Raw genomic sequence first — 21,731 nt, 5'->3', positions numbered from 1 at the left:
TTGAATATGGATTAATATGGAAACTGTTTTAAGTTGTGCCTCAGTGGTAGAGCACATGCTTCAAATATATGAGCCCTGAGAAGCAACCCCCCCCCACAAATGTTTCTTTTTTAAAAAAAGGAAACTGTGGAGGAACTATTTAGAAAATATTAACCCATTGCACTAGACCATGGAGAAGGCTGAGTCACTGAGCCCAGTATTCTATTCCATGAAGTGATTGGCAGGGAAAAGTGGGATAGAGAGAGTTAGGGGGCGATTGACATTAGCAAATCACATGATTTGCTTAAGCTAATACAGTATTCTGCCAGGACAAGGACATCAAGGACAAGATGCGTCAGAGGAGTATCTGTGGATCTGACTCGGTGATATTGATGTCATCTGTTCTTTCAGTGCTCAGATCTTCATCCTAGGATGTTGTGGGAGGAACTTCTGTAGAACTTAGAGCATAGTTTGTATTTCCAGAGACAAAAAGTGGTAGCCTTGTGATGTTCTCTTGTCTTTTTATTTATTTCTTTTTTTACCCTCTGGTTCCTCCATATTTCTTACTCTGGGCTATTTGAGTACAGAAATGCTAAGATTGAGAGCTAAGACACAGAAAGAAATGCTGACCCTCTTTGATCTGAGTAGAACTGCTGGATAGCCTGGCTGCTAGAGGGGATTTTGCAGAGGGAAGAGAACACCTCCAGAACTGGATTTCTTGCTCCCAAAGTAGAAAATCACATGGTGAGACTGAGGGGTGTGGCACCTGCAGCAGGAAGGCAAGTGTGTCCTCCCACACCATTGACAGGCCCCAGACCTGGTCCTTCTTATTTTAGTCATCAATGTGGTCACGTTGAAGCTTGTCACTGTGAGAGCATCACTCTGTTACTCTGGCAGTGTCTGCATGAAGCGTGAGAAAAGTCCATTTGCACCATCCTCAGAGTGTGGTTTGATTTATTACTGCTTGAGGAAGAAAGGCTTTATCTCCCACCCTGTTGAAGAGAGGGCTGCTTCACAGGCTGCTGTTGGAGGGACTCTATAAAAGAAGCTCTTTTTGTCCCCACTTTGGTATTTGGATAACCTTCCTTCACTCTTTGGAGGACAGTGAACACGTTTCATTTTACGAGCATCATTTGTTTTGGACTAAGCCACGACAGGCATTAAAAGACGATCTGTAAGAGAACAGCCAACACACCTGCAAGATCATTTCCGGCAGTAGGAAATATGTGTGAGCTGGAGAGCTTTAATATTTCATGACCACCAGAGGGGGGAGGATTTGCCTGGAAAGAGAGATAAAGACAAGTGACAGCCTGGGATTGGACTCCTGACTGCCCCTTACTGGAGAGAGCAGTCTCTGGGCCTTACTGTTCTCACCTAACAATAGGTATACATGTTGCAGATAGCTCTCCACCTTGCTCCCTTTCCATTTCTGTAAAGCTTTCCCTGTGCTACTGTGCCTTTCAGCCTGCTTCTGCTTCTGCCTGCTCTTGCATCCCTAATCCTGCATCTGTGACTGCTCGTCCAAGATGTGACCTATGCTTCTGGAACCATATTGCCCACATGTACCAAGAGCTCAAGTGCTTAGGAATGCATTGAAGCCCTTTCAGAGCAGCTCTTGGTTAACCAGCATATATTGTGGAAGACCTTTCTTTCTCTCTTTTTCTCTCTCTCACTCTCTCTCATCAAGATTCATACACTACATAACCTATACTTCAGCATCCAGTAGGATTCAGCTCAGGCACATCCTTCTCAACTTCCTCCAGAAAACATTCTTTCTGCCTCACCTGTGCCCCAATCCTTTCTTCAGGTTCTGCTTTTGAAGAATCTCATCTTAAATAGAAGACAGGTGCTCCTCACCATTTTTGGTTTTTTGCAAACAATTTCAAAATGTTTACTCAGTACTATGCTGTCCCTCGCATGGGACTCAATGTGAGAGATGCCTCTTCTCTCAGAATGTCACAAAGACACAGGCTCTCCGGTAGCACTGTGTGCAGTGACTAGCAGGATGCAGGAACTCGACTCATGCTGGTGCATTCATGTGTAGGACAGAGGGAAATGCCAAACCTCCTCAGAGCTCTGCCCAGCCCCTCTTGCTCCTCACCGTCATCTACTCAGCAGTCAGATGGTCTCTTAAAGCATTTCAGTACATTCGGTCAGACTCTCTAGCAAATATTCTAAAGCCCCTAGAATTAAATCCAAACTAACCACCACGATCTTAAATAGGGGGTTGGAATTAACAACCTTAATTGGAGGGGTGTGTATTTTGCCTCACACCCCACGGTGCTCAAGGCTCACACCTATGGCATATAGTGCTGGGGACTGAACCTGGCTCTCTTGCATGCAAAGCATGTGCTCTAATCCTTGGAGTTATCTTCCTGGTCCTGGAAACCTTCCACTTTGTTTTAAATAGTCTAGACAGTAAATTATTTCGTCTGTTGGCCATATGGACTCTGTCCTACTAATTCAGTCATTGACTCCAAAACAGCCAGAGAGAATCATTGAGAAATGGATGTGACTGACTCCAATACAGTTTGTTTGCTTGGGAAATTTTATGTGGTTTGTGTATATATGTGTGTGTGTGTGGGGTGTGTGTGTGTGTGTGTGTGTGTGTGTAGGGGGGTGGGGTGATCTCTTAAGCAGTGTTCAGGGAGCCTGGAGGCTAATCCCAGTAGTTCTTGGCCAGTAGGATCAGTGGTTCTATGTGAGGCCTGAGGATGCGACATTGCTCAGTTCCTTTAGTGCCAGGGGCCACCAGGGCCACCATTTGCTAGAAGCCACCAAGGTCACACCTGGGAGACTACTTGGGGCCTCCAGAACTGGCACTGGTTGATGCTCACTTGTGATGCTGGAATGAAGACCAGGTTGGGCTGCACTGTTCTCTTCCCTAGCCCCTCCCAATAAAATGTGGCTGGAGGAGCCTATCTCCATAGTTACCATTGCCCTCGTCCTGCCCCGCCCCCCCCACTCCAGATCATGGGCATTGACTGGCCACCTGGAGAGCCCAGCACGTGCCAGCACCTGAGCTAATCTTGGCATTGCACCAGGACCCTCTTCCTGTAGCCTCTGCCTGCTGGCTTCCTATTCTTCATGCTTGCCTCAGCTCAGCAGCACCTCCCCAGGAGGTCATACAGCCTGCAAATTTCAAGGGTCTCTTCTCCACTCTGCACTGCATCTTTGCTCAATGATTCTTCTATTTTCCCAGCCCACAGATTTTCAAACATATATATATAGATATATATATATATATATATAATATATATATATTATATATATATATATATATATGATAAGTCTGCCCTTTTTCAGGAAAGAAAAGCACTCCGCGGGGCCGGGGAGAGATAGCATGGAGGTAAGGTGTTCGTCTTTCATGCAGAAGGTCGTCGGTTTCGAATCCCGGCGTCCCATATGGTCCCCCTGAGCCTGCCAGGATGCGATTTCTGAGCGTGGAGCCAGGAGCCTGAGCACTGTCAGGTGTGACCCCAAAACCAAAAAAAGTGATGAAAAACACTCAGCGTCCCTCGTACCCCAAAAATCTACCTTCTTTAAGCTAAGAAATGGAAAGGGCCACCTCTTTGCAACCTAGGCAGCTAAAACTCTCTCTCTCTCTCTCTCTCACACACACACACACACACACACACACACACACACACGCACACGCACACGCACACGCACGCACACACACACCCAACATACATACACCATGGTTCCAGAACCTCCTACCAGGGGCAGTATTGCTCACTGTGGAAAACTGTGCCCTAGGGCTGACCCCCAACATTATCAGATTGCTTAACAGTTGAGTTTTCTTTGATAAACTACATATTCTTTAATGAAACTATTTTTGTATGTGTACATATGTATATGAATTGTTTTTATATATAATTGTTTTATATATACTTTAAATTGTATATGATATTCTGTTTTCTGTTTCTAATCAATTTATATATATACATGAATTATCAGGTAATTTTATGGGGCATGCTCTGCCAGAGCACAGAACTTGGTCCTCAGAGGACCTTGGTCAGTAGCAGTTGTTTGCACTCTGGGGTTGTTTACACGTGCCCTTGGTTCTAAGAAGAGTTTTAGAAGAATGCACAAGCCTAGTGTGTCAGGCAGTTATCTCGGGTATAAGGCAAACTGACACAATCCCAAATAATCCTCCTCTCTTCCTTGCTCCCTGTCATTTATCCCATTAAATGAAACATCCCCTAGAAAGATTTGCCTGAACAAATCCTCCCCTTTCTCTTCTTAGTCCCAGGCCTTAGGACAGCAGCAGCCTGTTTGCAAGGTTAAGAATATCGTGAGAAAGGAGGCAAGGAAGGAGGCCTCTGAGTGTGGTGTGGGGCTGAGCCGGTTACTGAAACAGGATGGAGCAGATGCAGAACATCTGGGCACCGCTTTTCCCTTTCCCTGTGGCAGCTGCCTAGAGAATGTGGTCACCCCGAGCTTCTGGCCCCCAACCTAATTTTCCATCCTGCACATCCTGAGCCTCCTTGACTCATTCTGTCCCGGGAGCAAGAAGCCTCATCTTTTCTGGGATCATTAGAACCAAAGGATCCAACTTGAATAGGGAAATCTATGATTTCCTCTCAGGGAAACAAATTAAGTCTCCCCAGGACAACTAGGCCCCCAAAGTGGAAGACGTAATTCCTTTCATTATTTGAGAGCAGAGGGTGCTATGCAGCAGGCATCATCCCAAGAGCAGGGTTTTCAGCCTTTTTATGCTCACAAATTCACACCCACTATGAAAACCACTGTCAGTTAAGCACCAGTATCTTTCTCTTGAGCTGGCAGACTGGATGTAGAAACTGCTGGTTCTTTGACCAAGCAGTTGATGAAGAGCCTTGAAAGCATGCCCAGAAGATGATGAGCCTGAGATGGGTCCAGAAGTATGAGAAAGTTTTACCCTGAAGAGAGCCTAAGACAAAAGGACAGAAGCAAGGATTCCAGCTAGGAAGCTATTCCAGAACTACAGAGATGGGCTGGCAACTATAGGGCCTGATTGACCTGGACTCACAGAAGTAGATAAAACAGTTCATTTTAATAGAGCCTTCCCTGAAAACTTCTGCACAGAGCAGGGTCTCCAAGGGTCAGGCAGAGTCTTGCCTCTGTCTGATAGCTGGGAACTTGGATTTTAGCCAGTGCTAATGGGGGAGCATAGTACTGGCCTCTCAACAGAAGCCTCTAGGACTGAGCTGAACCTGAGTTTGCAGTGGATGGACATCTCATCCATCTGGAATATAGCAGGGAGGTGGGGGAAAAAGCTGGAACCCTCTTGAATTTTGTTCAGGATTTTACTGTGAATGTTGCACTTTATTTCCATTAGTCCCAGTGATATAAAGGCTCCTACTCACCCATGCACCCACATTTCATTATTTCTATTTTCTTCATTGTTCTTGGGGTCTCCCAAGCAGTGCTCAGGTGGTACTGGAGGCACCTAAGAGCAATATTTGTTCAGTTCTCAGGACCACCAGGGCCACCTGGTGATACTGGGGATGGAGGGCGGAAGAGGCAATGCTGGAAACAGATAAAGGGCATGGGCACAAGCTCCAGATCTTTGAACTATCAGTTCTGCCTCCTCACCCATGATCTTGAAGAATGCCTGGACTGGCTACCAGGGCCCTGCCAAACCACATGCGAGAAAAAAAAAAATCAGAGTGTAGAATCCCAGCTTCCACCTTCCAGCTCAAAATTACACTCAATGTCCTCATTTGTTCTTCAGAGGCCTGGTTTCCATTGTAATGAGCCCTGGGCAATGTTCATCACCTGCAGCTACGCAATGCAGGAGTCAGCCAAATGAAGTCATGAACATCAGTGAACACATCTACTTTCAAAGGAGTGTGGCTTGATAGATCTGTCAGCCATTTGTTTACCCCAGCTCTGACTGTGCCTACAGGCCAATGGTGGATTTCAGTGGCTCAGTGTCAATGAAGGCCCTTGCTTGCCCTGCCACTTTAGATTGTGTTATAGGAATGGTTTTAGGAATAGTTTCCCCGTGTGATCTCAAGATCGTCTTGTAGAGGCCTGCAATGCTGTGGGATCCCTATCATTGGTAGAAGAGGAAGATGTAGGTGGTGGGGCTTGTTTTCGTTGATCCCCCTTCCCCTAATAGAACCCCCAAATAAATACTTTCCTTTCATGGGTCCCGACTCAATGGACTTTTCCAGTCAGTCATCCCCCCCCAGCCACCCTATTTAAAATTGTTTAGCATGCTCACTTCCCCATGCTCACACACAGACTTGCTTGCTGCTCCCTCACATACAAACATATGACCAGTGTCACTCTTGTCTCGTATTCTTTCCTATTCACTCTACCCTATCCTTTTTGGTATAACATGGGGTTGACTATTTTGATGATTTTTTTTTTGTTTGTTTTTGGGCCACACCCTGTGACGCTCAGGGGTTACTCCTGGCTATGCGCTCAGAAGTTGCTCCTGGCTTCTTGGGGGACCATATGGGACGCCGGGGGATCGAACTGCAGTCCGTCCTAGGCTAGCGCAGGGCAAAGCAGGCACCTTACCTTCCAGCGCCACCGTGCCGGCCCTATTTTGATGATTTTTTTAGTGTTTGTGAGTCCTTCAGTCAATAAATAAAAATCATACAGAACTCCAGAAGCTTATGAAGTTATAATTATTTCTCTAACAGCTTTAAGTAAGTAGTGTTGGATTCCCCACCACTCCTTACATTCAGGCCACAAGGTTGGTTTTCATTTGCTCCTCATATTCATGGGTCCATGTTTCCTACTGGTTTCTCACTTGTTCTATCCCACAAGTCCCCTGCTTCCCCTTTTAGACTGTGGCTGGTGCTCTGTCACCTTTCCTTGATCATTGCTGCCTGTTCTTTGTCCTTTTGTCTTTCCTTGATTCTTTAGCTACTTGGCCACCTATTTGAGGCCCTGCTCTTCATCAGGGTGCCCTGTGCAGGAGTCTGAAAGAAGCCTTAGCATCCACCCAGTCCCAAAGAATGAGCTACTTAATCTGTGTCAGTCTGTTTAAATTCTTATTCCACTCCTTAGCCATTTCTTATTCTCTTGCCTGTACTGGTGATTCCTGAGGTTGAGGAGACTGAAAACAATCAATTAAATGAACTAGATTACCTGTACCCTTCTGCTTCCTCTCAGTCTCTCACTCTAACAGGACAGCCTCAGCTTCCTGGCCAGAGCCTCTCAAACCAGCCATGAGACACAGTTCTAAGGGATTGGGGTTGCCCAAGAGTGATTGAGGAGTCTGTAGACCAAGGGCAAAGGGGAGGGGAAAGCAGGAGATGGGGAGCTTTCGGAGCACAACAGTGACAGTGACTCAATGAAGAGACTGCAAGAAAGAGCGATTGCATGGAGGAACCTCAGAGCCTAGCAGGCCCTTGAGGAGTGCTGAGTAAGGCTGGAGGTAGATTCATAGCATCCTGCATTCCCCCTGTGGTGCTCAGACAGGAACTAGGCAAGAAGGAAGAACCTGGTGTGAAGCCCATCTACTGTGACTGCAAAAATAAGCTGGAGCTTAACAGTCCTGAGAACCACACAAACCATCAGTTAGAGCTGAATAAAGCAGAGCAGTGTCAGGGCCTAGGCACCTTCAATCAAGTGAAGCTTCTTTTTCTGTATTCAAGAGGCCCCAGAAGCAGGGCCCAGAGGTAGGAATCAAGACACATAAGTTGGGGAGTAGGGAGCGGATCACACAGAACCCCATCAGGCAACAGGATACTGAGGGTGGTTGGGGGGTGGTGGGACAGAACAGGCAACATACACAAACAGATCCTCTGATGGGGAGCCAAGTCTATTGGAAATTTCTGGGAATCTTTGGGTACATGCCTCAGGGTTTTCCCTGATAAAGAGTGAGGAGCTAATATTTTCTGCACCACATTCTTCTGTCTCATATGTCAGGCTGGAGTGGACCTTCCAGCCAAGGGAGCACTGCTGGCTACTAACAGGCAGCCCAGAGTCTCAGTATGCTATAAGATCCATAGGCCCTCCTTTGCCCCAGACACAAAGAAAGACACAGAGAAAGGTTTCCAAAGAGATACCAAAGCAACAAAGAGCCAGAGAAGAGGGGAAACATGGCTGGGTGAAGCTGCTGTGGGATTCAGCTGTCCATTAGCTACTGTGCTGATTTTCCACACAGCCCTGCACAGCTCCCACCTCGCCAATAATGAAATGAACTGCAGAGTGGATGAGTCACCTCCTTGCTGCGTGTGCTCTGAGGAATGGAAGCACTCGCTGAGTTTGACAGCCAGTGACATCCAGCAATCTTGGGGATGTCTAAACCCCAGGAATCAAGTTGGCTATAGGGAAGGTGCTCCCTGGGAGGGGGCTGTTTCTGATCTACCCCGCCCCAGCACCTTTCTTTCCAGCACCCCCCACCTCTGCAGCTGAGAACAGTCATTGTAGAATCAGTCGCCCCTTCAGCCTTATCTTCTAGAGGCTGCACCCAGGTCAGCCCAGCTGGACTTGGAGGGGGAGTGTTGCCCAAAATTCAAGAGCCACCCATTTCTAGAAAGTTGTAGCTGCTTATATTTTCAATAACTGCATTCATCTGTAAAATAAACATTCATGAGTTGCAAGTTCACTCAGCCACCGTATTTCTACACCCCATGCAGCCAGATCTGAAGAAGCAAGCTAGTGGTGAAGAAATAATATACCAAGCCAGTCAGGAAAGTCAGAAAAGTCAAGAGCCAGTGACTTTTAAGAGTGGCTTCTCAGGGCCGGAGAGATAGCACAGAGGTAGAGTGTTTGCCTTGCATGCAGAAGGAAGGTGGTTTGAATCCCAGCACCCCATATGGTCTCCTGAGCCTGCCAGGAGCGATTTCTGAGCATAGAGCCAGGAGTAGCCCCTGAACAGAGCCAAGTGTGACCCAAAAACCAAAAAAAAAAAAAAAAAAAGAGTGGCTTCTCATGACTTCTTCCTTGTGGTGTCTCTGAGCACCAAGTCAAAACTGACTTTTCTTTATTATAGAAATACCCATCCACCGTCAGGGGGAAAGTGGAGAGAGAGACAAAATCTATTTAGCAGGCCTTTACATATCAAAGGAAGAGGTTTAAGGGAGGAGGAAGTTGGGGGAACACCTGTATTTGGGGTTGATAGATGGGTGTCATCTAACATTTGGACAAATGAGAGTTTGGAGTGAAAGGTTAGGAGCATTCAATTTTGCCTTTTGCTCCATTTGTCATAGATGTGCCATAACATGCTGTCAAGAGAGCTGGAGACATGTATTCAAGCAGAATTTTACAACAAAGCTTTTATAAAAGCTTAGGTTAGCTTTCTTGCTTTTCAAACCTCTATTTTTTTTTCTTGCACATATCTTTCTCACTTCTGCTTTTTCCATTCTGAAGAAGCCTGTGTTCTGTCATAAACACATACCCCCCATTTTTCTAGCCCATAACATATTTCTAAGTAAATTTCTTCAATAATTTGGGACACATGTATTGCTGAGAACATATCACCCACATCTACCCTCCTAAGATGTTTACTTTCATACTTTAACTCTGAGTCAATACCAGAACTCTCTCCACCAATGGAGTAAAAAGCCTGTGCTCTCCCTTGAGCATATTACTCTCTCTTTCTTATTCTCTCCCTCCTTTTCTTCAGCACCTCTCTATAGAACCTGTTTTTTACTACCCCCCAAAAAAGCAAAAACAGAAAAAAACAATAATCTTGTTTTGTTAAAAAAAAAAATTAAGCTGCAGAAATGATTCAATAGGATGAGTACATGCTTTGCACAGGGGAGGGTAGACATAGTTATGATTTGGCACCATATGGTTCCCTAAGCATTACCAGTGGTTTTGGTGTCCTAATCCAAAAAAAATATAAATAAAACTGTTGCTGTTGTTTGCCAACAGCAAACAAACACACAAACAAACAGAAAACAGACAGGGGCCGGAGCAGTGGCACAAGCTGTAAGGTTGTCTGCCTTGCTTGCGCTAGCCTAGGACAGACCACAGTTCGATCCCCTGGCATCCCATATGGTTTCCCCAAGCCAGGAGTGATTTCTGAGCGCATATCCCCTGAGCGTCACCCGGTGTGGCCAAAAACAAACAAACAAATAAAACAGAGAAAGCAGAAAGCATATTTTAGTAGGATAAATAAAAACAAATAGTAGTTTCTTCAGGACTCTGAACCAGAGGTGACAAAAGGACCAGTTGGGTGATTGGAGACAAGCAATGACTTCAGGGTGAGATGATCTGGTTTGGGAGCCCCTATACTTTACCATGTCATTGAGATAAGGCTTATCAGGTCTTTGGGGCCTCATTTTATTCATCTGTAAAGTGGGGATATCATACTACCCATTTTCCAGAACCAACATAAAAACATTTGTGTGTAAGAGTTTGTGAGAATATGTGTATGTGTGTGTCAGTGGATATGTATGTGACACACAGCAGCCCTGGTGGACAAGAAGTGAACAGCAATAATCCGGACTATTCATACTCCTGCTCTCCTAGCTTTGTGCCTGCTGCCTGCATCAAAGGATGACAGTGGACCAGCAGGCATGCCAGGAAGCTAGAGATCGGAGGGACTCTGGAAGGATTTAAAGACTTCTTTTTCAGGAGATATGCTAAGGAAATAAAATCCAGGGCCTGAATTTTTTCTTCTTCCAGGATGTATTTAAATGGAGAGTCCAGGTTTCTTCTCAGTCTGTCTCCAGAGGAAAAGAGGGGCAAATAGTTTATTTCCCACTGTCTGTTGCATCATACAGTAGCCCCTGCTTTTAAGTATAACCTTGACACGTGGCATTGGGTCATATGCTGTTCAAAACTGAGGAAGGGACATAGGTTAGGAAGAGCCAGTGCTAAGATGCAATATGAATAATGACCAGTCTCTTTTCTGTGCTGCAGACCTTGTTTCTATAAATATGGGACTTAGCAGGGGCTGATTTTCTAAGAGGGGCACATCTGGAATGAGCCTTTCCCCACTTATTGACACAACACTCCTCCAATCAAGAGTTCAAGGCTTCCTAAAGGAAGAGCTTTCCTGGGCTCAGGTGTGGTCCCTCAACCTCTTGCTGGGGTTCAAATGAGAAAGGTGTGCCCAACACATACATGTGGCCTGAATATGCAAGAGCCATATGGGTGGCTTTTTTCACAGCTCCCACTGTGCCTTTTCTTATCTGGACAACTTGTTCTTTTCATTTTATTTTTATGGGTGTCCCTCTTGAGAATGCATGGAGACTTATACAGTAGACATCAAGTCCAGACCTGTGCTCCACCATTTGAGCCACATCCTGGTCAAACAAAGTCTTTCCTGGGGGGAGGGGTGTCACATTCAGATAGGCCAATGGCTTCTTGCTGCATTCTGGACTTAGGGATCACTCCTGGCAGGATTTGGGGGGACCATATGTGATGTCAAGGATTGAATTCAGATTGACCATGAGAAAAGCAAGTGCTTTATCTACTGTACTATCTCTTGGGTCTCTCATTTTTTTCACCATCTGCATGTACCCCTACTAGCCATCATGAAAGAGCATTTTGTTTGCTTTCTAGTTTAGGTGATGGAGCAAAACTCTAATAAATATCTATGTGCAAAAGACAAAGTCCTAACAGTGCACCATCATAGCCTTCAAATGTAGTCCCAAGAGTCAGGACTTTGTCTGGCTCAATGCTGTGTCCCCAACTAATGGAATAGTACCAGATATCTTCTGACTGTATGACCTAAAGCAGTATTCCTCTGCCTATGGCCTGTCTTCTCTTGCCCATCCTCCTCTGGTATATGCAGAAGCTCCCAAGGCCATTCCCTCCTGCTTACCACATCTGCTTGCTACATCACCTTGCAAGGGATAAGCACTCACCCCATCACCTTCTCTCCAATCTCATGACAAAGAATTGCTGTTCATTGCTCCCAAAGCCATTCCTGGCTGAGAAGGTCTCCCAGCCCAGTGCCCTGAATCACCATGCATTGACAGAAAAGGTTCCCAGACTTCAAGGGGTGGGTCTGGAGCTGGCAGAGAAGAGCAGAGAGGACTCCCTATTTATAAAGTGTCTGTTCTCCATTCCCTGGATCTCGGGGTCACTGCTCTGCCTGCCTCCAGGAAGTGTCACTAACAAGGGAAATGAGAATGGGGTTACCTTGAGATTAAACAACAGGGCCTTTGCCACCACCCATGAAAAGATATTGTTCTTTGATAGAGACTGACCTTTTCTGCACCGTCTGCCATTTTTCATCCCTTTCCAAGAGGTGAGTAAGAGGACCAAGAGCACTGTGAGTAAAAGGAACAGTTTCAATATCCTCTCCCTCCCTGGACAGAGGAGATGAAAGAGCAAAAGAGAAGCTTTTAAATGCTCCTTGTCTCAAATGTGCTGGAGCTCACAGCTCAGTCTCTGTTGGAGCCCACAGTTCAGTGGCATCAGCAAGGACAGAGCCAGTCCTGCAGGAGGGCTCATGTGGGTGCATGCTGCTATTGGAAGTCATTCAAATCCTCAGTCTCCCCTGCAATAACTGAAGATACCTTTGCCTCTTCCTAGAGAAACTGTGAGGATCAGATAAGATGGGATCCAGACCTGCTGATCCTACCTTAAGCTCATACATGGTAGGCACTCCATAAACCTTTCCTGCTGTTGTGGCTGTTATGGGGAAATGGACATTTCTGAGGGCTCCTTCAGTGCTTTTTTCTCTTTTCCCTTTTGGCAGAAGCTAGTGATAAGAATAGGTGTGGCAGTGCTGTGGAAGGAGTTGTGATGAAGGCAACTGAAGTGATTTTCCTGAGAGTAGAAGTCTTTTCCCCCAACCCAAGACTAGACATTCTAAGCATGTGTGTCTGTCTTGCACTGAACCTCCACTGTGAGTTGGGGGAGGCTCCTGTTCTGAACCCCAACAGAGGTGCCAGGTACCCATGACTCCATTTGTGAGGCTAAAAAAAGAGAGAGGAAAGAACATATTGAAATCATGTAAGAGAGAGAGAGAGATTTGTTTCCCTAGAAAATATCTTTAGCTGATAGATCAGCCCTGGGGACTCAGTGTTTCTCATACTTAGTATCTTATTCAGTACAGATTCCCAAGATAATACCAGGAAGCATGTCTCTCCTAGGACAAGCAGCATGGAAGAGTGTCTTGGAGTAGATGGTCACGGGAGGGAGGGGGCGCAAGGCAGTGAATCTTTTTGCAGAGATTCTATTCCCAGTACAGTGGTGAACCACTTGCCAGTGACCCTGAAACTGTGCCTACATCACAGGCACCAGACCAGAGGAGCAGGCACCTCTCCACTGATCCTCAGCAGTTAATGTGTGTCCATGAGCGTATGAGGCAGCCGCTGCCTGAACAAGCCTCAGGGAGTTTAATGGAACTACCAGGGTGTGGAGCTTTGTGCTAGAGCCACAGCCGCTGGGAAAGTAAAGGTCATTTTCATCCCAGAGAATATGACAAAGGTACTGGAAAGTTCAATGTTTCCTCTCAAACTTTTCTTTGACTTAAGGGCCAGTCAAGCAGCCGGGGACCAGTTCTGTCTTTGTTTTGGTTCTCCATACTCATGTAAAAATTTATTTTCTCTGTTGGAGGGAATGTTAACACTGGTGGTGGGATTGGTGTTGGAACATTGAATGCCAGAAATAACTGTATTATGAGCAACTCTGTAAACTCTGGTGTTAAATAAACAAATTTTGGGTGCCGACATTCAGAGGCATTCAGGGATTACCCTGGTTCTGTGCTCAGAAATTGCTTGTGGCAGGCTCGGGAGACCATATGGGATGCCAGGGATTGAACCCTGGTCCATCCAGGATTGGCTGTGTGCAAGGCAAATGCCCTACTGCTGTGCTATCACTCCGGCCCCAAAATAAAGAAATGTATTAAAATTTAAAAATAATTCTTTTCTCAAGGGCTGTGAGTAAGGAAGGCCCTTGCCTTGCATGCTGTCACCAGGAGTTGGATCCACACCATCCCATTTGTTCCTCTGAGCCTGCCAAGAGTGATTCCTGAGTGCAGAGTTAAGCCAGAAGTAATATCTGAGAGATATGGCCCAAAAGCAAAAACAAACAATAAATTTTTTTCTCCCTCACCCCTGCCCTTTCATTATTCCCTTCATTTGTGAAATACTTCTTTTTTTTTTTTTTTTGCATCAATCAACCTTTAATGTCCAAAAGAGGCATGGATGCAGAGCATAGGAGATGTGGAGGGGTATCAGCCCCTGCTCCAGAAATGAAGGAGAGATGAACACAAACCAGACATTTCCAACTGGCCACACAAGTCTGGGAGGGTAAGGAGAAACAAAGACTTATACATTCATTAAAAAAATAAAATCAAACAACCAATCCTATACCCAAAATGTTTGATATAGGGGACTCATTCACAATCCCAGTCCCCACCCTCCCCAGTCAAAGAGAAAACTCAGTCTTTCTCCTGCCTCCCCACTAACCCCAAAGATGGAAGGAAAAGAAATGAGCTGGATACTTCTTAAGTATCTTTTATGTGCAAATCACAGACTTTAGTGCTATTGTGGCTCCAAAGATGAATGAATACAAGCCCTGCCCATATGGATATTGTATTCAGAAAGGTACATTTTATAGTTACATCTTATAATATTAGTAACAATAATACTTTGACTACTTAGTCAAAATAATACTTTAATTTTTTTTTTTCATAACCAGACAGCAATCAAGAAGGAGAAATCCCAAGAATCTTGTCAGGAATTTCTTGGGATATTTTTGTGAGGAACACAGATGCCTATTATAATCAGAAAAAGAGAAAACGAACCACACAGCAAGGGTGGGGGGAAGATGAGAGAATAGTCTGTTTTGTGCAGCTACATATGGACTATTATTTGAAACCTTAGTTATTGGCTGCACTTTCATTTCATTTCTAATACTAATGAGAATAGCAGGTAGATACTGCTTAGGAGTATCAGGACTCATGAGCAGGATCAGTCTAGTTCCTACACTAATTCTGCCAGGTTGTGTATGTGGATTGTAGGATCACCCCCATTCACATATGTGGAAAAACACTTGGAGATTTCAAAAATCAAGACATGACTCTGGAATGAATACAATAAGCACCAACTAAATGTAGGGAGCCCCTTAGAACAGGCAGAATATTTAGGACCTTGTGACTTTGCTCAAAGCAGGTAGCCTCAAGAATTAAATGTAAAATATTTAAGGTCACTTTATATCCCACCTGCAGGCAGCCTTGAGAAATTGAATGTTAACAGAGAGCCATAAGCAAAACAGGTAGCTTCAAGGATTAACCCCACCTGCCAGAGATAGGTTCCATTATCAGTTTACCTAGTAGAGATAGATCTCATTATCTGCATATTATCTCATTTGCTAATGGATCTTGTTATGCCTGTTCTATAGGTACGAGCAGAACTATGCCCACAAAAAATATATAATCCGGGCCTTGAGTTTCAATAAATTGGGATTGGGTCCAGTCTTGGCTGAAATCCTTTTCCCACTTTTGTCTGTCTCCGTGTTTGTCTTTGTTTGTCTGTCTGTCATGTCTGTCTTTGTGTCTTTGTGTTTGCGTCTCCCTCCAAGAAAGAATAACCACATATTAACTGAGGTGTCCCTGCAGGAAGGGCACCCACAGCTGAAGAGTTTTATTGAAAGAGTGTATGTGCAGGACCCAAGAGATAGCACAGCGGTGTTTGCCTTGCAAGTAGCCGATCCAGGACCTAAGGTGGTTGGTTCGAATCCCGGTGTCCCATATGGTCCCCCGTGCCTACCAGGAGCTATTTCTGAGCAGACAGCCAGGAGTAACCCCTGAGCGCCGCCGGGTGTGACCCAAAAACAAAAAAAAAAACACAAAAAAACAAACAAACAAACAAAAGAGTGTATGTACAAACACCAGAGGTAAAAGAGCATCACTCTTGGAGAGTACCATGGTCTAAAGTGAAAACCCTGCAACCTGAGGTGTGATCACGTCCTCACAGCACCCAATTAAATGTCTGAGCACTTTTGCCAAACATGTGTATAGCCCCTGGTCATCACAACAACAATGGGAGGGAAAATTTTCAAAAGACAACTAACTCTTTCGGGGCTGGTCTTGCATGCAGCTCACCCAGGTTTGATCTCTGGCATCCCATATGGTCCTGTGAGCCTATCAGAAGTTATTTCTGAGTGCAGAGCAGGAGTAGCCCCTAAGCAAAACTGGGTGTGGCTCTCTAAAAAAAAGAATTGGTCTTTAAAAATAAAACTTCATAAAAAGACACTCCCATTAAACACGGGTCCTAGACTGTAGAAAGCAAGACCAAGAGTTTTTCAACGGGTTTGAAAGCAAGAGATTTGTAATCTGAGATCTCTCCCATTTTTTAATGAGTAACAGCCCATTCCTAATGTTTAAAAGGTAATAGCATGTAGGGTTGAATGTGCAGCCACCTCTTTCCAAGGACCATGCAGAGTTCTCCACAACTAGTGATGCTCCATTAAAGCTTTTGTGGATGAATGGATAATGGATGGATGGGAAAATGATTGAGTGAGCTAATGAACAAATTAATAACTATGCAAAGAACCACTTGGGATTGCAAAAAATCTTTTTTGAGGAGAAGGAAGATCTCTCAAGCAATTCTTAGGAGAGGAGGTCTGGAGGTCCCACGGGTGACTCTTAAACAATCAAGCTGTCCATTCAGTGCCAGGGCTGAAAATGTACTGCTAATGAGACCAACACCCACAGTATCACCCCCAAGATCTAGGTGACTAACTTCCAAAAATGTGAGAAGTTCCCTGAATGTGAGAATTTCATTTTGATCAGCTTTTGCTTTTTAGATCAAAAAAACAGTGTCTTACTAAGGGAAATTCTTCCCTCATGTTCAAGTGAATGAATGAAATCAGTTTCCTTGGTTCACTCATTCAGTAAATGTGGATTGAGCATCTACTATGTGCTGGCCATCTGGTAAGACAGGTAGATTGAGAAATTACCTCAGAGAGTTTCAAGCTGGAGGCAGAACTATAGAATTATAACCCAGCTTGTTGGCCAAAGAAGATCCTTTTAGGGAGTGTTTGTCTACAGAGAGCTGGAGGTTGGATAGAGATGTAATCACATGGTATGTATTCATATGTGAGGGGCAGACAGAGAACAGATAGGGCTAGATTGGGAGGCAGAAGAAGCCAGGGGTAAAGAAAAAAGTCCAGTGTGTCTGAGCAAAAGGAACATGAGGAGAATGAGTGGGGAAAACTGGTAGCTTTCTTAGGCTGTGTTCTGCAGAAGGCCTGCCAAATCTGGCCTTCAACCTAAAGCAAAGAGAAAGCCACAGAAGCGCTTATGCAGAAACATGGCAAAATTATTTGCATCCTAGGATGCAAATATGTATCTATGTAGCCATGAGAACTACTCTGGAAATGAATGGATGTGTCCAAGTGGACAGTGGAATGGCTAACTATAGAAGTAGGAATAATGCCAGATACATAAGCTATTTAAGAGACTGTATAACTAGGATGTGGATTGAGCATGAGGGTAAAAGAGATGATGTTGTTATTCATGGGTGGGGGAAATGAAGGAAGTTGTATTATTATTGAGATATTAGGTAGTGATTTGGGGTTATTGTGGACACCACTCCCTGTGACTCATTTCTTAGATTAGTATGAATGTCTTCCTTGGACACCTACAACACAGCAACCATGTTGGAAAGGGTTAGAGACCAAGGCAAGGCAAGATTTAGTTTGAACTTCAACAGTGGAACTACAATTCTCAAAGTGATCAGCATGAGGAAACTTAACATTTCAAAACATGAGCCAGAGGACCAGAGAGAGTGCAAAGGGCGAAATGGGCTGAGTTTATTTTTTTTCATGTAAGTGTCTTGGGTTTTATCCCTGGTACCAAATGGTCCCATGAGCACTGACCAGGAGTGGCTCTCAAGCACTGCCAGATGTAGCTCAAGAACAAATTATTTCAGAACAGGTGGACCTTGAAAAGAACCAAGCCCCAATGTTTAAGAAAGAAACATGTATGTTCTAGCTTTCTAAATTCCTAACCAAAAGCAACTCCCCTCCCTCCTCCCTTCTTTCTAGAAGTAGAATTTTCTTTTAAGACAGAACATGTCAAGAAAGCAGGAAACAGAGAGCAATGAATGCTCCCTCACCCCTCCATAAGAGGGGCTGTTTACAGGTTCTAGACTACTTAGTCATTCAGAACCCTCAGGAGAGAATCTCTGAAATGATCAGTAGAGGCAGAGACTCAAGATTAAGGCTCCCTTTCCCTTTTTCTCCATGCCCTCATCTCCATCATGTCTTGAGACACACCATCGCACAGCATCCACAATAGCTCTCCAATGCTTCGTTTTCTGAATAACAAACCACCCCCAAAATATGGCTGTTTAAAACAATTTTCACTTTATTTTCTCATCATTTGGGGCAGAGAGGGTATTCAATATTCTTTTTTTAAAAATATTTTTCTCTTTATTTAAACATCTTGATTACAAATATGATTGTGATTAGATTTCAGTCTTCTGACCAGGCTGGGCCATGCAGAATCACTCCACCTGTAGTCAGCAGGGATCTCGCTAGGCATTGCATTCAGATGACAACTGGATGGAAAAGCCAAAAGACCAACTTCTTGCCTCCTGGGTCTGGTCCCTGTGAGCAGACAGCTACAAATACTTCCTTTGGAGTCATGTGACTGACATGAGCTTTTTATTTATTTTTACTTTTTTTTTTTTTTTTTTTGCAAAACTGAGTGATAAATATAGAAATGAGCAGTGGCTCTAAGTCTCCTTCCCTTACTTTTTATTGGCCAAAAGAAGCAAAAGGGATAGCCCATCTCCAAGGTGAGGAGAATAAGCCTCCAACCTCTACCAAAGAGCCAGAAAATGGGATACGTCTGTCTTTGGCGACACAGCTGCTACCACTCCCCTGTCTAATGTCTTGATTGGTATTTCTCAGAACCAATCAGCACATTAATTACTTGCTTTTCATAGCCTACCGCTAGGAGGCAGTGTGGCTTCCTCTGATTCACTTGAAACCACATCCACTTTATTTATTTTATTTATATTTATTTAGATATCCACTGGGAGGAGTCCTCCCAGTGCCTTCAGGGCCTTTGCTTGTCCTGCTCTCTTGGATGACAAGCAGGGCCCACCTGTGTGCTGTGGGAAGCTCATATATTTATTTACTCTAAATTTAAGAACCATAATGGATTGGCTTGGCTCCTGACCTCACGGCAATATTGAATAAACAAGATGTAGGTCTGTGGGGCAATTGCTTTCTTTTTGATTTCCTGGGCTGATTACTATTGATTATCTGCTGTGCACTTTGTTAATTTCCCTTTGACAGGCTCTGTCTATGAAAAGTTCCTAGGCAGGGTTTGGTTTTTGTTCTTTTTTTTTTTTTTTTTAATCCATCCCGGAATTAAGGCACTATGTATTCTAAATGACCCAATCACTCAACCAAGAATTTATTCAGCTTCCTATTTTTGGCAGCAACTTACCTGTGACCCAAGTGAAGTGACAGGAAAAATGTCAACCATACAAGAAATCTACTCATCTTTAGAGATATTTCCATGCTCACGGTAGAGTCTAAGTATCTCCTTTGCTGATGCTAATTGCAATGTACTTGGGGTTAATGATAATTTGGCAATAGCAGGTAATATTTAGTTTGTGTCAGGCTCACTGCTAAGTGCTTGACAAGCTTTTTCTCATTAATTCCTCCCCACAAATTTGCAGGTAGGCTGTTCTAGCATCCCAATTGTTGGAGATGTCCAAAGGGAGAGCTTTAGCATACAGAAAGACTGCAAGAACTCAGTTCCAATGGCATCTTCCTGGAAGCTTCAGTCCATCCTTGCTCTTAACATCCACCTCTCCCCTGGTCTTTTCTAGGACAGCATATCACTAACGAGGCCTTCCCTGGCCAGCCTGCCCTTCCCATCCTTTCATTTCTCAGTCCTGCTTTATTCTGTGCCTGGTATGTCTCTTTCACCTACAAATCCTTCTTCTGCTTAGAATTTTCCAGTATTGTGGAGAATAGGGAGGAGTGAGCTTAGAGGTCTATTTGTTCCCCTGTGAACTAGAAACTGTCTGTGTTGTGAGCACACAAGCCCCAGCCTCCCCCTCACTCACTGCCTACAAAGCCTTGGCAAGTTGCTGAAGTTGGCCGAGCCTCAGATTTCTCCTCTGTCAACTGGGGATACTGCTAAGAAACCTGCCCCATGGGGTTGGTGTGAGAATGAAGCCAGATGCTATAAATAAGCTTCTCAGATCTTTCCTGGTACAGGAGCCCATAGCCCTAAAAAAGGGACTCGTCTTCATACTAAGGATATACATATAAGTTGAAATCCACCCATATAACAGCTAGCACAGTGCCTGGCAAGCTGAAAACACACACAGGTGTGCAACATGCCTTCTGACATGTTCCCGACTATGATGCATGATCACCAGTCAAGAGAAGATAAAATCCTGACTCTTCTGTTGACTGAGGTAAGAACCGATAAAACTTGAAAGTCCAAAGGTGTTTTATCTTGAATTAGTACAAGCTCAGAGAATCCAGTGCTCTGGAAGAATCAAATCTCTCCTGCATACTTTTGCTGTGGGAGTTACCTATGCTCAGATATTGCTGAGTGGAGTTGGGGGGATAGAAGGAGTATATAACATTTCATGGTATAAAACCTCACTTATGACTCTAAAACTCAACAAACACTTCTTTTGACAGTCAGATTTTTACATTTACTTTTTTTTTTTACTCTCTTCCTTCCTCTGTTTGCAGTGATTGCAGTGATCCAGCTGCATCCTTTCTCAGTGCTTATGCATCTTTAGTTGTAAAATTCTGTGGGGAGAAGATGGGGTCACATACTCTGCTGCAGTACTGGGGAGACATGGGTATGTCCCAGACAAAAAAGCTCTCAGAACTGTGCTTTTGACATATGTTGGTGGCACCAGGGATCAAACTCCTGGTTTTTGTATATAGAGAACAAACATTCCCAGGCCCTTCTATTTCCTATTCTCAAATAAAAACTTTTTTTTTCTAAGCACAGAATCAACTTCAGGACAGGTTGTTTACAACTGTAGAAGTTTTGCCTAAGCAACTTTTATAAATACAAGATCCAAATGCAAATTGGACAACTGCTGTAATTTGGCTTGATTTCTTTTCTTGTTTCTTCCTTTTCTTTCTTTCTTTTCTTTCTTTCTTTTTTTTTTTACAAAGGGGTCGTGGGATGGTACGTTCCTGGATCTATTGGTGAGCAAGCTTGACTTGAGACCAGATACACTGAGGAAAATTCTTGAAGTCCTGTACTTTTCTCAGGCTACTGACCTGATTTCTTTTTTGGGGGGGAGGGTCACACTTGGCAGCACTCAGGGGCCACTTCTGGCTCTACACTCAGAAATCGCCCCCAGCAGGCTCCGGGGACCATATGGGATGCCAAGATTCAAACCACCGTCCTTTGGCCTGCAAGCAAATGCCTTACCACTGTGCTATCTCTCCGGTCCCCCTGATTCCTAATATCATTTGATGATGTATGGAATGAGGAGAAAGGGATCTATGAACATGGGTCCTGGATATATGAATATAGGCCTGCTTCTTGGATATATTCAAGCTTGAATATCATATATGAAGCCACTGGGCCAAAGTTATATGGTCCTTTCTTTAAAACTCACCAAGAGAGGGACGGACAGAGCAATAGCACAACAGGAGGGCATTTGCCTTGAACGCAGCCAATCCAGGACAAACCTAGGTTCGATTCTCAGCATCCCATACGATCCCCTGAGCCTGCCAGGAGAGATTTCTGCACAGAGAGCCAGGAGTAACCCCTGAGTACCACTGGGTGTGCCCAAAATTAATTAATTAATTAATTAAAATATTCACCAAGAGAGTAACTGAAAGTATCATTAAGTCCTAGTCTCTTCATTATAGAATAGATAAAA

General features: G+C 44.3%; 1 protein-coding gene across 3 annotated transcripts in view; it reads left to right on the top strand.

The window, feature by feature from the left end:
- The window catches only part of KAZN (kazrin, periplakin interacting protein), a 1,232,668-nt gene that overhangs the window by 923,149 nt on the left and 287,788 nt on the right, over positions 1-21,731 (top strand). The gene's annotated exons all lie outside the window — the stretch shown is intronic.

This window comes from Suncus etruscus, chromosome 4 (genome assembly GCF_024139225.1).
Source record: "Suncus etruscus isolate mSunEtr1 chromosome 4, mSunEtr1.pri.cur, whole genome shotgun sequence".
Lineage (NCBI taxonomy): Eukaryota > Metazoa > Chordata > Mammalia > Eulipotyphla > Soricidae > Suncus > Suncus etruscus.
The sequence above is the reverse complement of the archived record's forward strand: the minus strand, read 5'-3'. Positions and strand labels throughout refer to the sequence as shown.